Genomic DNA, 12682 nt, shown 5'->3' on the forward strand with positions numbered 1-12682 from the left:
TGGTTTGACTAGGCCATTAGATCCCTAAGTTCTACTTAGGAGAACCCACCTTGAGCTAGAAGTGAGAAGAGTGTTGATGAGGTGACAATACCCCCGTTGAGGTGCAAAGGATCTCACATGTTGATTTGGGGTAGCATTGGATGTGCTTTAGCCACAAAATTTGGTGGAGAGGTTGGGGCACATGACATCTCCAATACCCAGAAAGGGTCTGAGCAGATTCTAAACAGTTCAGGAGATATTAAAATAATTAATATTTTTAATGGAGTCCCTAAGTCTAAACTTAGGGAAATTAAAATATTAATGTGCATTAATATGAAACTATGTTACAAAGGTCCAAAAGACATGGATCAAGCCAATTCTAATCTTAATTGTTCATTAGGGACTTAATCTCGACTGTTGATATGTCAATGAGAAACGTATAAGAGGGGGCTTGAGGGTCACTTGGAGAACACACCAAAGTGATCAGTGATTCTATTCTCTAGAACGAGGTTTGCTAAGAGAGATAGAAACAGTGATCAGAGTTGCAGCTGAGGGGCATTGAGTACAGAGAGATAGAGAGGTAGAGATAGTGCCGGGAGAGTAGCGCAGTAGCTGGGGAGAGTGACGCAGCAGCAGCTAGAGCTCACGCAGGGCCATGCAGAGAGAGCTGCGCAGAGCCTCAGAGAGGCTATCGTTGCTGATGTAGAGGGCCAGAAGGCTAACGCAAGGCCTCCTAAGGCTAACGCAAACCCATTCAGGGTGACACAGGGCCAATGTTGGGCAGAGAGGGGCTGACGCAATCCAGAGAGGCAGACATTGGGGTTTGTGGAATAGATTGGAGCAGAGGAGTTGCTGGATGGATTATCTAGGGTTTCAGCCTGGATACTTGTTTCAAACTGAGAGGTATTACTGCCAAGGAAATTCTCTGTTGGGTAAGATGGATTTGGCACCCGGATTGTACTCTGATATTGCTTAATAAGAAAACTCTCAGATAGTTGCACCGATTTTCCCACATTGGGTTTTTCCGGGGACATTAGTCCAAAATGATGGTGTCATTTGGTGTGATTGTTTCTGTTTCCTTTAGTTGTTGATCTGTAATATTTTGAGCATGCACTAGTGTTTATTTTCAGTATTTACATTGTAAATAACTTGTTAAGTAACAGAACAAGTAGGTAGAAATAAATCAGATAAAGTGCATGGAGGGTTTCTAACTAGTAGATTTAGAAACTTCAACATGGTATCAGAGCGTGATTGCAGATCACAGGAGGACTGAGGACATTAGCTGAGCGGAGCAATAGCAGCAGGAAACAACTGTCCCGAGGTGACAGAGGTTGTTTCTAGCAGAGCAACAACAAGGGAAGGGTGATGTAGTGCCTGCATCATCAAGGGTGAGCCAGGAAGAGGTAGCGTAGAGGCTAAGGAAGGCAAAGAGGGACTCACGCAAAGCCACACAGAAGCTAGGAGGGCTGATGCAGTTGGCTGAGGAGGCCGAGTTGCTGGTGCCGAGATTGCGCAGAGCCTAGGAGCTCTCACCTTCAGGTTGTTGGAACATTGCAGAGTGGAGCTGGAAAGGTACTGTAGTCAGAAAAGTACCTAACAGAGCAAGGCCAAGAGAGGGGAGTTGCTACCGAGGGTTTCTCGGTGAGAAACCCGGATCAGTGGTGCGGTTGCACAGACGATCAGAGTAGGGGGCATCTCGACATGACAGAAGGATTTCTAGGAGGGAAATCGAGACACAAAGGGAGTCAGATCGAGAACTTCCAAGAGGGAAGTAGAAGAGCATCATGGCAATACACGGAGTAAGAGACCAAGACAGGCTGACGGAGCGTTGAACTTCGCAGTCTGGAAGGCCAAAATAATATTCGCACTTGACAAAAATCGTGTCAAGAATTTCACCTTGAAGGTAATAGCTATCCCATTCAACCGAAATGATAATGACAAGTATGAGGAGGCAATGGTGAGGGCAAAGAGCATCATCCTTGACGGGGTCAAGGATCATGTAGTACCACACATTGCTAAGAAGGAAACGACATATGAGATGTGGGAGGCCCTCAAGAAATTGTACCAACATACTTCCATGCAAAGAAGAATGTTACTAGTGAATCAATTGAGATCGTATAAGATGAAGAAGGGAGAGCCGATTGACACCTTCCTCGGAGGACTGAGCGAGATCAATTGACTGTTATAGAAGCCACGTCGAAGGGAGAGTCTTCCGAGACTAAGGCAGTGCCAACAAGGGCAGAGAAGGAAGTGTTGACAAACGATGATTGTGCCATGAGTGCACACGCACCACTTGAGCGAAAGTGGTAATACATTGAGCTGTAGTCAGGCGGGCTATAGGCGATGAGGGGCAGGATCCTCGAGGTACCCAACCTCTTGGATCAGACCCTGCTACGGGAGCCCCGAAGAGGAGTAGCAAGACTGGTTGATGTGGGGAGAGACGGATGTGGATGAAGTGGCAGAGAGAGTTACAGTGCAGGAGTCCCGAGACAACACGAGGCTAGCAGGCTGCAGGAGTGCAAGAGGCATGGGAGTGTTGCACCAGTGCAGGATGGCACAAAGAGGTGTGCAACGATGCAAGATGCAGGGAGTTGTTGCAGTAGCGCAGAGGTTAGAGAGGGATCTTTAGCATTAGGAGGGTCTCTAGCCCAATAGAGAGGTCAAAGTTGGGAGATCATTTACTTACTCCTCAATAATTGAGTTTCAATGCAGTAGTGGGAAGCACGATGCAACATGATGAGAGGAGGTGCAGTGCGGATGCAGTACTGGGAGATAGGACCAACAACATCATGGATGTAGAGGGAGTTGTTGCACAGATGCAGCAGTGGCAGTGGCAGAACCATAGGCAGTAGTACAGGATACGACAGTGCAGAGGATGGTGGGTAGCAGGCCTAGCATCAGCACAGGGACCGATGTCAGATGATTAGGGTGATACTTAGTGAGGAGTATTACTAGAGCACACTCCTCGCTAAGAAGGAGTTTTGATTTTGGGTAGCATCGGATGTGCTCTAGCCCAATGTTTTAAAACTCTGACTTCGACTCCAACTCCAACTCAGTATCGATTCGGTTGGCTCGATTTCAATGACTCAGTTGTTGTAAAAAATACATTAATTATTTTTTTATTATAAAAAAACATAATTTTAAAGATTTTCATTCATGTTTCCAAGCACATAGCATTAGAATATAGATAAAGACAACATATGATCAAAGTAGGCTCATGAATATATCCATTATATCAAAATGGCACCCAGTGCATTGTCTAATACATACATGATGATGATATAGAGATAAAAACAAAAACACATAACCAAGGAGGCTAGAAATGGCGTTATCCTCCAAAATAAATTGTAAGTCATCAAGGAACTAATACAAGGGTCCAAGAGTGTTCCTCACTCCAAGAAAGTCCCAAAGCACATGTGTACATCTTCAAAAGGTGCATCCTCCACCATGATGTCATCTAGGAGAGACCCTATGTCACCCTTTTCAAGGATGTGAGTGACATGGCACCCCTAAGGGTAATCATTGGCATCAAAGAGGGATATGCTAGCCCTCCTAAGTCATCTCAATGATAACGATCCTCATCTGTGCTTTGGAAGAAGGCACCATCCACTAAAACAGGGTCAAGGCCAGCCAGGGGGAATCTTCAGTCCATTTGGGCGTATCATCAAATAGTCTAATGTCCAAGCTTTTAAGTTTAATGTTTAGCATTTGGAGGCTCATCAAGGGGTGTAGCATTACATGAAATCAACTTAAGGCTCGATTCTCATCTTTGGAGGGCCAAGGTTGGGGCCACAAAGTTAGGGGCAAAGAACCTATTTGAAGGTTTTGAAGAAGAATGAAGCTATCCCTTAAGGAATCTCTACTACATATGTGATACCACCTAAACAAACGTCTCAAAATCAAGCGAGATAAACATATTTAGGGACAAAAAACCATTAAAGTATCATAGTGAAAACTTTGGAGTCCCCCAAAAGTAAAAAAATAAAAAATAAAAAATCGATGTTTTTTAGTTCACGAGCCACTGTCATCCAACCCGGCGAAGTAGGCTCAGACTCGGTCGAGCCGGTCGGGTTATTACCGAGTAGGCCGAGTTGTAAGACAACTCGGCCGGCTCGGTAATAACCTGGCCAATCGAACCGGTTCACTGGTCGAGTCAACCCGGTGAAGCCTTGACTCGACCAACTCGGCTGAGTCGGTTCTGAGCCAGCCGAATCTTAAAACACTGCTCTAGCCACAAAATGTGGTGGAGAGGTTGGGACACATGAGATTTCCAATACCCAGAAAGGGTTTGAGAAGATTTTAAAAGGTTCAGGAGATATTAAAATAATTAATATTTTTAATGGAGTCCCTAAGTCTAAACTTAGGGAAATTAAAATATTAATGTGCATTAATATGAAACTGTGTTAATATGGGTAAGTTAGACTGAGCGCGTGGAGGAACAATGTCCTAGGGTTTCTACAGAACCCGCAACGGCAGATTCTCACAGACCTCTGCAGTCCTGTCTACCACGCCAGTAATACGTCTTTCCATTCACAACAGAAAGGTCACGCATATCATGAATCCCCCCAAGGGGAGGACGCAGAGCCTCCCCCCAATGAAAATGAAACTCGACAGAAGAATGAGGAAGGGGCCAGACCAGAGGAACAAAATGGAGACAGCACGGATATGAATCCACAACAAGCCAAAACAGCTGACAAAGATCATCCCAAAGTCACCTCGACCACCTGCAAGCCAGTGGCTGTGGAACGTCCGAAGATAGAACTCCCAAGCCACCGAATCAATGCTCAGATACAGTACATGAGAGACCATGCTCTGATAGGCAAGTTTATAGGATTATGGCCAACAGAGAAAGCTTTGCATGGCTGGATAGCTGCCAAATGGAAGCCGAAAGGACATATCACCCTACAGCTAGGACCCAAAGGGTTCTTCACGGCCATCTTCAACTGCTTAGAGGACCGAAACAGGGTCCTAGACGGAGGGCCGTATTTCTTCAACGCAGTTGGCCTGTATCTGAGGGACTGGATCGAGCGCTTCAACCCGGATAAAGAAGACCTCAGCTGGGCCCCAGTCTGGATTCGTCTCTACTCTCTCCCACTGGAATACTGGGATGAAGCTTCTCTACAAGACATTGGGAATGGTCTTGGAGAATTTATCAAAGTTGCAGAGGAAACAAAGCTTCGCAGATACACCTCCTACGCCCGAATTTGTGTCTATATGCACCTCAGCAAGGCACTTCCAGATGCAGTAAGTCTCTACCATGACGATGTTGAATGGGTTCAGTTAATAGACTATGAACATGTTCCGTTTAGATGCAGAAGATGCCATGCCTTGGGCCACTTATTTAGGGACTGTCCTTTAAATCAAAAACCCTCAAATCCATCAGCACCTGATAAGCCTGATTCAGAAGGCTTCACTAAAGTCGCCAATCGTAGGAAAAACCACAAGAAACTGGCTTCAAATCCTAAAATGCCTCAAGCCAGCTCCTCCAAGCCCTCTACGAGCAACAACTTTGAAGCATTAGCCCGACAAGTTGACCAAAACTCTGAAAACCTCGATCCCTTAGAGAGGGAAACTAAGAAGGAAAAACAAGCTGCCCATGTAGACTCCAAGAAAACCCAAAAAGATCCCCTACCCACAGATCTATCCCCCTCCGCCCTGCACAAGATCTCTGCCTGGAATACTCAAGGAATGGAGGTAGATAACATGCAGCCTGATTCTATAATAGCAACAGAAACAAATGAAGGATTAAATGAATCTCAGCACATGGAAGAGGAACCAGAAAGCATAGATATTGGGGATCTGGACATTCTTGGCCTTGAGCAGGCATGCAAAACAAAAAATTATGACAAAATCCCAGAGCAACAACTAGAGAATCTGGAAGTGATTCTCTCATGAGCACAAAGGCAGAAATCCCTAGGCATTCAGACCGGAGGCCTTTGGGATGGGAAGCATATCACCAAAGATAACAAAAAGCATGGAAGAAAAATGGATCTCCAACGAACAATCCGCATCGGGGAAATGCTGGTGGAATCAGGTAGATACTCCAAGCTTACAAAGTACTACAACTCCCTCCCCAACATTCCTCAATGAAGCTAATATCATGGAATATCAGAGGGCTCAATAGCCCCGGGAAAGGTAGACTGATTAAAAATATGATACAGCAAGAGAAGCCACAAATCCTATTCTTGCAAGAAACCAAATGCAATTCAACCTCTCTGGAACGAACTGCAGCAAAAGCATGGCCAGGATATCTCACAGCAGCAGTGGATGCCTCTGGTGCTTCGGGAGGCCTAGCAATCATTTGGGACGCTCGAACCATTATGCTCAATAACATCCACGCTAATAAGCATTTTATCCAAGCCACTTTTCACATTATAGGGACCAACATACATGGTCATTTAACCAATGTGTATTTTCCCCAGGAGGCTATGTACAAAATAGAAATTTTGAACACACTTTCTGCAATCAATACTGAAAGAGAGCATCCACTATGGATCACAGGGGGCGACTTCAACATGATAACCAAGCTAGAAGAAAAAAGGGGAGGCAGGAACAGACTGGACAAGGAAAGTTCTCATCTAAAAGAATTCATTCAAGACAACTGGCTCATCGACATGCCATTCAACAATGGACTCTATACCTGGAACAATAAAAGAGCAGGTTTGCATCAAATCGCTTCTCGCCTGGATAGATTCTTACTCTCAGACAACGCAATCCATCTCGGAGGAGACCTCTCAGCTTCAATTTTGCCGATCTCAGGGTCAGATCACTGGCCAATCTCTCTCCAATGGTCTCGTCCTGGCAATACCACCCGAAGGCCATTTCGCTTTGAGGCTTTTTGGATGTCACATCCAGATTTCAACAACCTAATAAACTCATAATGGAATAACTTTTCTCCTCCAAATGGCACAAAAATGTTCCAATTTCAGCAGAAGCTTAAACACCTCAAAAGCAAGATCAAACAATGGAACCATTCTTCTTTTGGCAACATTTTCCAGGCGCAAAGTGCCCTTGATCAAGAAATGAAACAATTGCAGCAACGAATCATTACAGAAGGCAGATCAGATGACCTGTTAGAACAGGAAAAGTATCTTGAGTCTCAGATTTCAAAGAGGGCAAATCAGGAGGAAACGCTCTGGAGGCAAAAATCGAGAATAAGATGGCTTAAAGAAGGAGAAAAAAACACAAAAAAATTTCACCGGACTACGATCCAATGAAGAATGAATAACAACATCACTCATATTCAAAATGAGCAAGGGGTAAAGATGGAAACACATGAAGACATCGAGCACGAACTTCTAAACTACTTCAAGCAGGCTCATCAAGAGCCACAGATTGATAGATCACAAGCCATAGAAAAAATTACTAGGAATATTCCAAAAGTTATTACAGAGGAGCATAACCAACTCCTTCTCAGGCCGGTCGACTTACAGGAGGTGGAAACGGCAGTTCGTCAACTGAAAGAGGGGAAGGCGCTTGGTCCTGACGGTTTCACTTCAAATTTTTTCCACAATTTCTGGGAGCTGATAAAATTGGAAGTCTGGCAGGTAGTTGAGGAATCAAGAACATTGAGATGGATGCTTCCAGCCATGAATGCCACCTTCATTGCCCTTATTCCCAAGGAAGATCAACCCAACACCCCTGACAAATATCGGCCCATTGCCCTGTGCAACGTAATCTACAAGATTGTCTCCAAAATCATCGCTTCCAGACTCAAATCGTTGCTCCCACTTCTCATCTCGCCTGAGCAATCTGGATATGTGGAAGGCAGGCAGATTACGGATGGCATCATCCTTACTCATGAAATCATCCACTCCCTGAAGACTACCAAAAAGTTAGGTATGCTCCTTAAAATAGATCTTTCAAAAGCATTTGATAGCTTAAGCTGGCTGTATATTCAAAAAACTCTAATAGCTTTTGGTTTTGCTCATCCCTGGGTAAGATGGGTCATGAGTCTCATTTCTTCCTCCTTCTCTGTTCTGATCAATGGTATTCCATCCTCCCCTTTTCATCCCTCCCGAGGAATCAGATAGGGAGACCCCCTCTCCCCCTTCCTCTTCGTTATTATGGCAGAAGGTCTTGGCCGCAGCATTAAAAATGCCCAGCAATCCCAGCAACTAAGAGGATTGTCCTTTCAAAACACCCCTGCTTTCACCCACCAGCAGTTTGTGGATGACAACATGCTTTTTGGTCATCCTTCAGTCCAGGAAGCTCGTCAATTCAAATCATTACTGACGGATTTTTCAGAAGCCTCTAGTGCAAAAATAAATAAAGCCAAATCCCAAATTTTCTTCTTTCATACCCCTGTTATTACCCAAGCTTCCATAGGTCGCATTCTTGGATTCTCCATTGTTGTCCTCCCTTCCAAATATCTAGGTGCACCAATGACTGACTCGGCCTTGAAGCACTCTTCTTGGAGGATTCTTTTAGAAAAGATGGAGGCTCGCCTTGCCTCCTGGACTCATAGGACCCTCAATATGGCAAGTCGTCTTATCTTAATTAAAGTTGTCCTCCAATCATTGCCATTGTACCTCTTCTCGATCCTAGCGGCTCCTAAATGGGTTCTCAAAGAAATCAAACATATCCAACGATCTTTCTTGTGGGGCAATTCAGGTCAACTCCGCAAATGGGCTCTGGTCAAATGGGACACAGTGTGTCGTCCAAAACATGCAGGTGGAACTGGATTGCGAGATCCATATCATAGTAATGAGGTCATGGGCACTCGCATCTGGTGGAAATGGCTCACTGCGCCATTTACCCCCTGGGCAACCCTCTGGACGGCAAAATATGCCAGTAATCGCCCTACAGAAGAACTAATATGACTTTCAGAAGTTAGCTCAGGCTCTCTAATCTAGAATGCGGCCAAGCAACACAGAATGCTAATTCAGCAGCACAGTTTTTGGGAGATTAAGGATGGCAATACAGCCAGGTTCTGGGAAGATTCGTGGCAGCAGCAACCCAAGTTGAAGGACCTAATCTTACCTCTTCAACTTCCGGAGTAGGATGTGCAGACTTATGACAAAGTCAAGCTCTTTTGGAACCCCTCTACAACACAGGGAAACAGACAATGGCTTAATGCGGATCACATCTTAAGACATGGAATGGAACAAGCTCAACAGATTCTAGATACAGAATTAATGAAGAGGAAAATACAACACTCAGATGAAAGGGATATTCTTAGATGGGGCTATGAAGAAAAAGGCTCTTTCACTACTCAGGAGGCTTATAACATCATTATCAAAGAACATATTGTCAAAGATCCTCTCTGGAACAAAGTCTGGGACCCAACAATATGGCCAAAAGTCTCAACCTTTTTATGGCTTTTATGTCAAAACAAAATCCTCACGTGGGACAATCTTAGGAAAAGGAACTATCACGGGCCCTCCCTATGTCCCAACTGCAAGCAAGAAGAGGAATCCACTAAACATCTTATGCATTCTTGTCAGCTGGCACGCAAGCTCTGGGAAAAAGTTAGCTTTCGATGCCAAAGGGAAGGACGGGTCCAAGGAGACATCATAGCCACTGTTCGCAATTGGGATCAGAATCCATTCAAAAGCAAGATTTTAAATTTCTTATGGAAGCTCATTCCGGGCTTTCTCATGTGGACGATATGGAAGGAGAGAAACCGGAGAATCTTCAAGGATCACTCCTCGCCCCTGGAAACTCTATGGAACATGTTCTGTCAAAACATCAAGGAAACCTTACTTCTCCACACCTGGCATGAGGAGGACTTTCCTTCTCTCCCTCAGGAACAAAATATATGGGCAAACTGGAACCTTCAATGGAATCAAGAATTGATAATCAAAGGAAAAACTCCAGTAAAGAGCAGGACTACTGAAAAGTGGCTCCCTCCTCCCATTCGTATGTTCCAATTAAACTTTGATGGAGCCTCGAAAGGAAATCCAGGCAAAGCAGGTTTTGGAGGAATTTTCAGAGATCATAAGGGAGCTCCACTGCTAACTTTCTTAGGTTCAAAAGGATGGGACACAAATAATTTGGCCGAACTTGAAGGACTATGGCAGGGACTCATTCTAGCTCAAAAAAATGGCTATTTCCCGCTTATTATAGAAGGCGACTCTCAGATCCTCATAAACATGGTCAACAAAATAATGCAAGGAATGCCTTCAAGCAAAGTGAGCAACAGCTGGAGAATGGTGAATAGGCTTGAACTTATTGAAATCTGGCTCTCTTCTCACAGAGCGATCACTCTCAAGCACATACGTCGGGAAGGAAATAAAGTGGCTGATTTATTGGCTAACATAGGAGTGGAAAGTGGGATGGATCTACATACAGGTACACTCTCTATGCTGGCCTCGGAAGACCAATCAATGGAATACCAGAATCTTGTGAAGAATGAAATGAAACAGGAAGGCGAAGCGCACCCGGATGCGGGTGAATTTCCAGAACATTAATGTTGAGGAGATGGATTGACGGCGCTCGGCCCAGCCAGCTGGTGGCCAGCGCACCATCCCAAGCTCAGTCATGGCACCTACAGACTCACCTCAGGCGAGAGCAGGCCAGCCTGCAGAAAATATTTAATGCTCGCTCCGGCCGAGAAATGAAGGAAGATCAATTTAATATGGCGCCCATCAACCCATCTGCTTGCCCTCCGTCCTTCAGCATTTGCCCGCTCCAAGCAGGAATTCCCTGCAAAAGAACTATTACAGGAAAACGTTGTTGCCTGCTCTACTGTCTTGCCTTTGGCAATGGGTTCCATTTTTCCCATTCCAAGCACTGCCCTTTGAACCCTACCCAGGAGCCCTCTGTGTATTCTTTGTTTTCCTTCCAAACCCCCAATTCTCCTAAGCTTCTCATCCGCCACAACACGATGGTTCGTCACCGCATGCAGAGTCGCAAAGGAGGTGACCGAGGAGGTAGCACCCGCTCTCAGGCTGCGCACAATGAAGCTCTACCTCCACCACCTGTTTCTCCACCTCCTTCTCAGGCCAGCTCTCTCCCTCCCAGTCCACCCAGCCATCACTATCCTCACTCTGCCTTCCATTCGAATCATTTCAGGTTTCATAGCAACCTGAACCGACCCATTATTACGACTAATATCACTATCATCCTCTCTAAAGAAGAATACCAGCACAATGCTCCTACACTTATCTCTGTAGAGCAACCTTAGAACATTTGCAGAATGGAAGTTTGTCTGGGCTCTGAGCAGCCTCCGTCGAAGGAAGGCAGGGTAGCCAAGGGTGGCAGTCAAAATGTTGAAGGTGAAACTGCAGGCGACACTCGACACCCAGGTGGCAGAGCTCATGGAGCCACAAATTCGTTGGCTTTTGTTGGCAGCTCGAGTGGCACTCCTCCAGCTATGGAAATTCCAGGTGGCAACGCTCATGGTGCCATTATTCCGCTGGCCATTGCTGGCAGCTCGAGCGGCATCCCTCAGGCGACGGGTCTTCTAGCTGGCAGAGCGGACAGTGACGTGGCGAAGGAAGGCGAGATTTGGTATGGGAACGCGTGTCCAGTTGTCGAGGAGGCTCCTGACCAGGATTTCCCAATGTAATGCCACATGGCCTCCCAAAAGCCAACTCAGAGTTTTGTTGCTGACTGATCAGGTCCTGTTGTCTGTGGTTTTGTTTCTAGTTCTATGGTTAGGCTTTTCTGTCTTGTTTCTCAACTGTTTCAGATGGTGAAATCTCAAGACTTCATTCCAGTTTTGTCGTTGTTCTCCCGGTCATTAGCTTGGTTTTTTGTAAATCTAAACTGGTTTCCCCAAATATGGGGTAGTTATGATTCCCAGAAGGAACTTAGTTGTTCTCGACTGAGGCTGCAGCCTCATTGTAAATTTATTTTTCCTTCCTTTTAATAGAATTAGCTTTTACAGAGAAAAAAAATATGAAATTGTGTTAGAATGGTCCAAAAGACATGGATCAAGCCAGATCTAATCTTAGCCGTTGATTAGGGACTTAATCTCGACCGTTGATATGTCAACGATAAAAGTATAAGAGGGGGCTTGAGGGTCACTTGGAGAACACACAAGAGTGATCTGTCATTCTATTCTCTAGAGCAAGGTTTGCTAAGAGAGATAGAAACAATGATCAGAGTTGCAGTTGAGGGGCATTGAGTACAAAGAGACAGAGAGGTAGAGATAGTGCTGGGAGAGCAGCGCAGTAGCCGGGGAGAGTGACGCAGTAGCATCCAGAGCTCATGCAGGGCCACGCAGAGGTAGTTGGGAGCTGCACAGTGCCTCCGAGAGGCCAGCGTTGCTGACGCAAACCCATTCAGGGTGACATAAGGCCAACACTGGGCAGAGAGGGACTAACGCATTCCAGAAAGGCAGACGCTGGGGTTTCTGGGATAGATTGGAGCTGAGGAGATGCCAGAAGGATTATCTGGGGTTTCAGCCAGGTTATTTGTCTCAAACTGAGAGGTATTACTACAAAGGAAATTCTCTGTTGGGTAGGCCAGATTTGGCACCCAGATTGTACTATGATATTGCTTAATAAGGAAACCCTCAGATAGCTGCACCATTTTTCCCACATTGGGTTTTTCCGAGGACATTGGTCCAAAAATAATGGTGTCATTTGGTGTGATTGTTTCTATTTCTTTCAGTTGTTGGTCTGCAATATGTTGATCATGCACTAGTGTTTATTTTCAATATTTACATTGTAAATAACTTGTTAAGTAATAGAACAAGTAGGTAGGAATAAATCAGATAAAGCGTATGGAGGGTTTCTAGCTGGTAGACTTAGAC

At 45.2% G+C, this 12682-nt stretch overlaps 1 long non-coding RNA gene across 4 annotated transcripts in view; it reads right to left on the minus strand.

Moving 5' to 3' along the window:
• Positions 1–12682, minus strand: part of LOC149199607 (uncharacterized) — an 82243-nt gene that overhangs the window by 61558 nt on the left and 8003 nt on the right. The window lies entirely within an intron of this gene.

The sequence above is a fragment of the Pinus tabuliformis genome, chromosome 2_1, assembly GCF_031772625.1.
Source record: "Pinus tabuliformis cultivar Carrire ecotype Pingquan chromosome 2_1, CPIR1, whole genome shotgun sequence".
NCBI classification, from domain to species: domain Eukaryota; kingdom Viridiplantae; phylum Streptophyta; class Pinopsida; order Pinales; family Pinaceae; genus Pinus; species Pinus tabuliformis.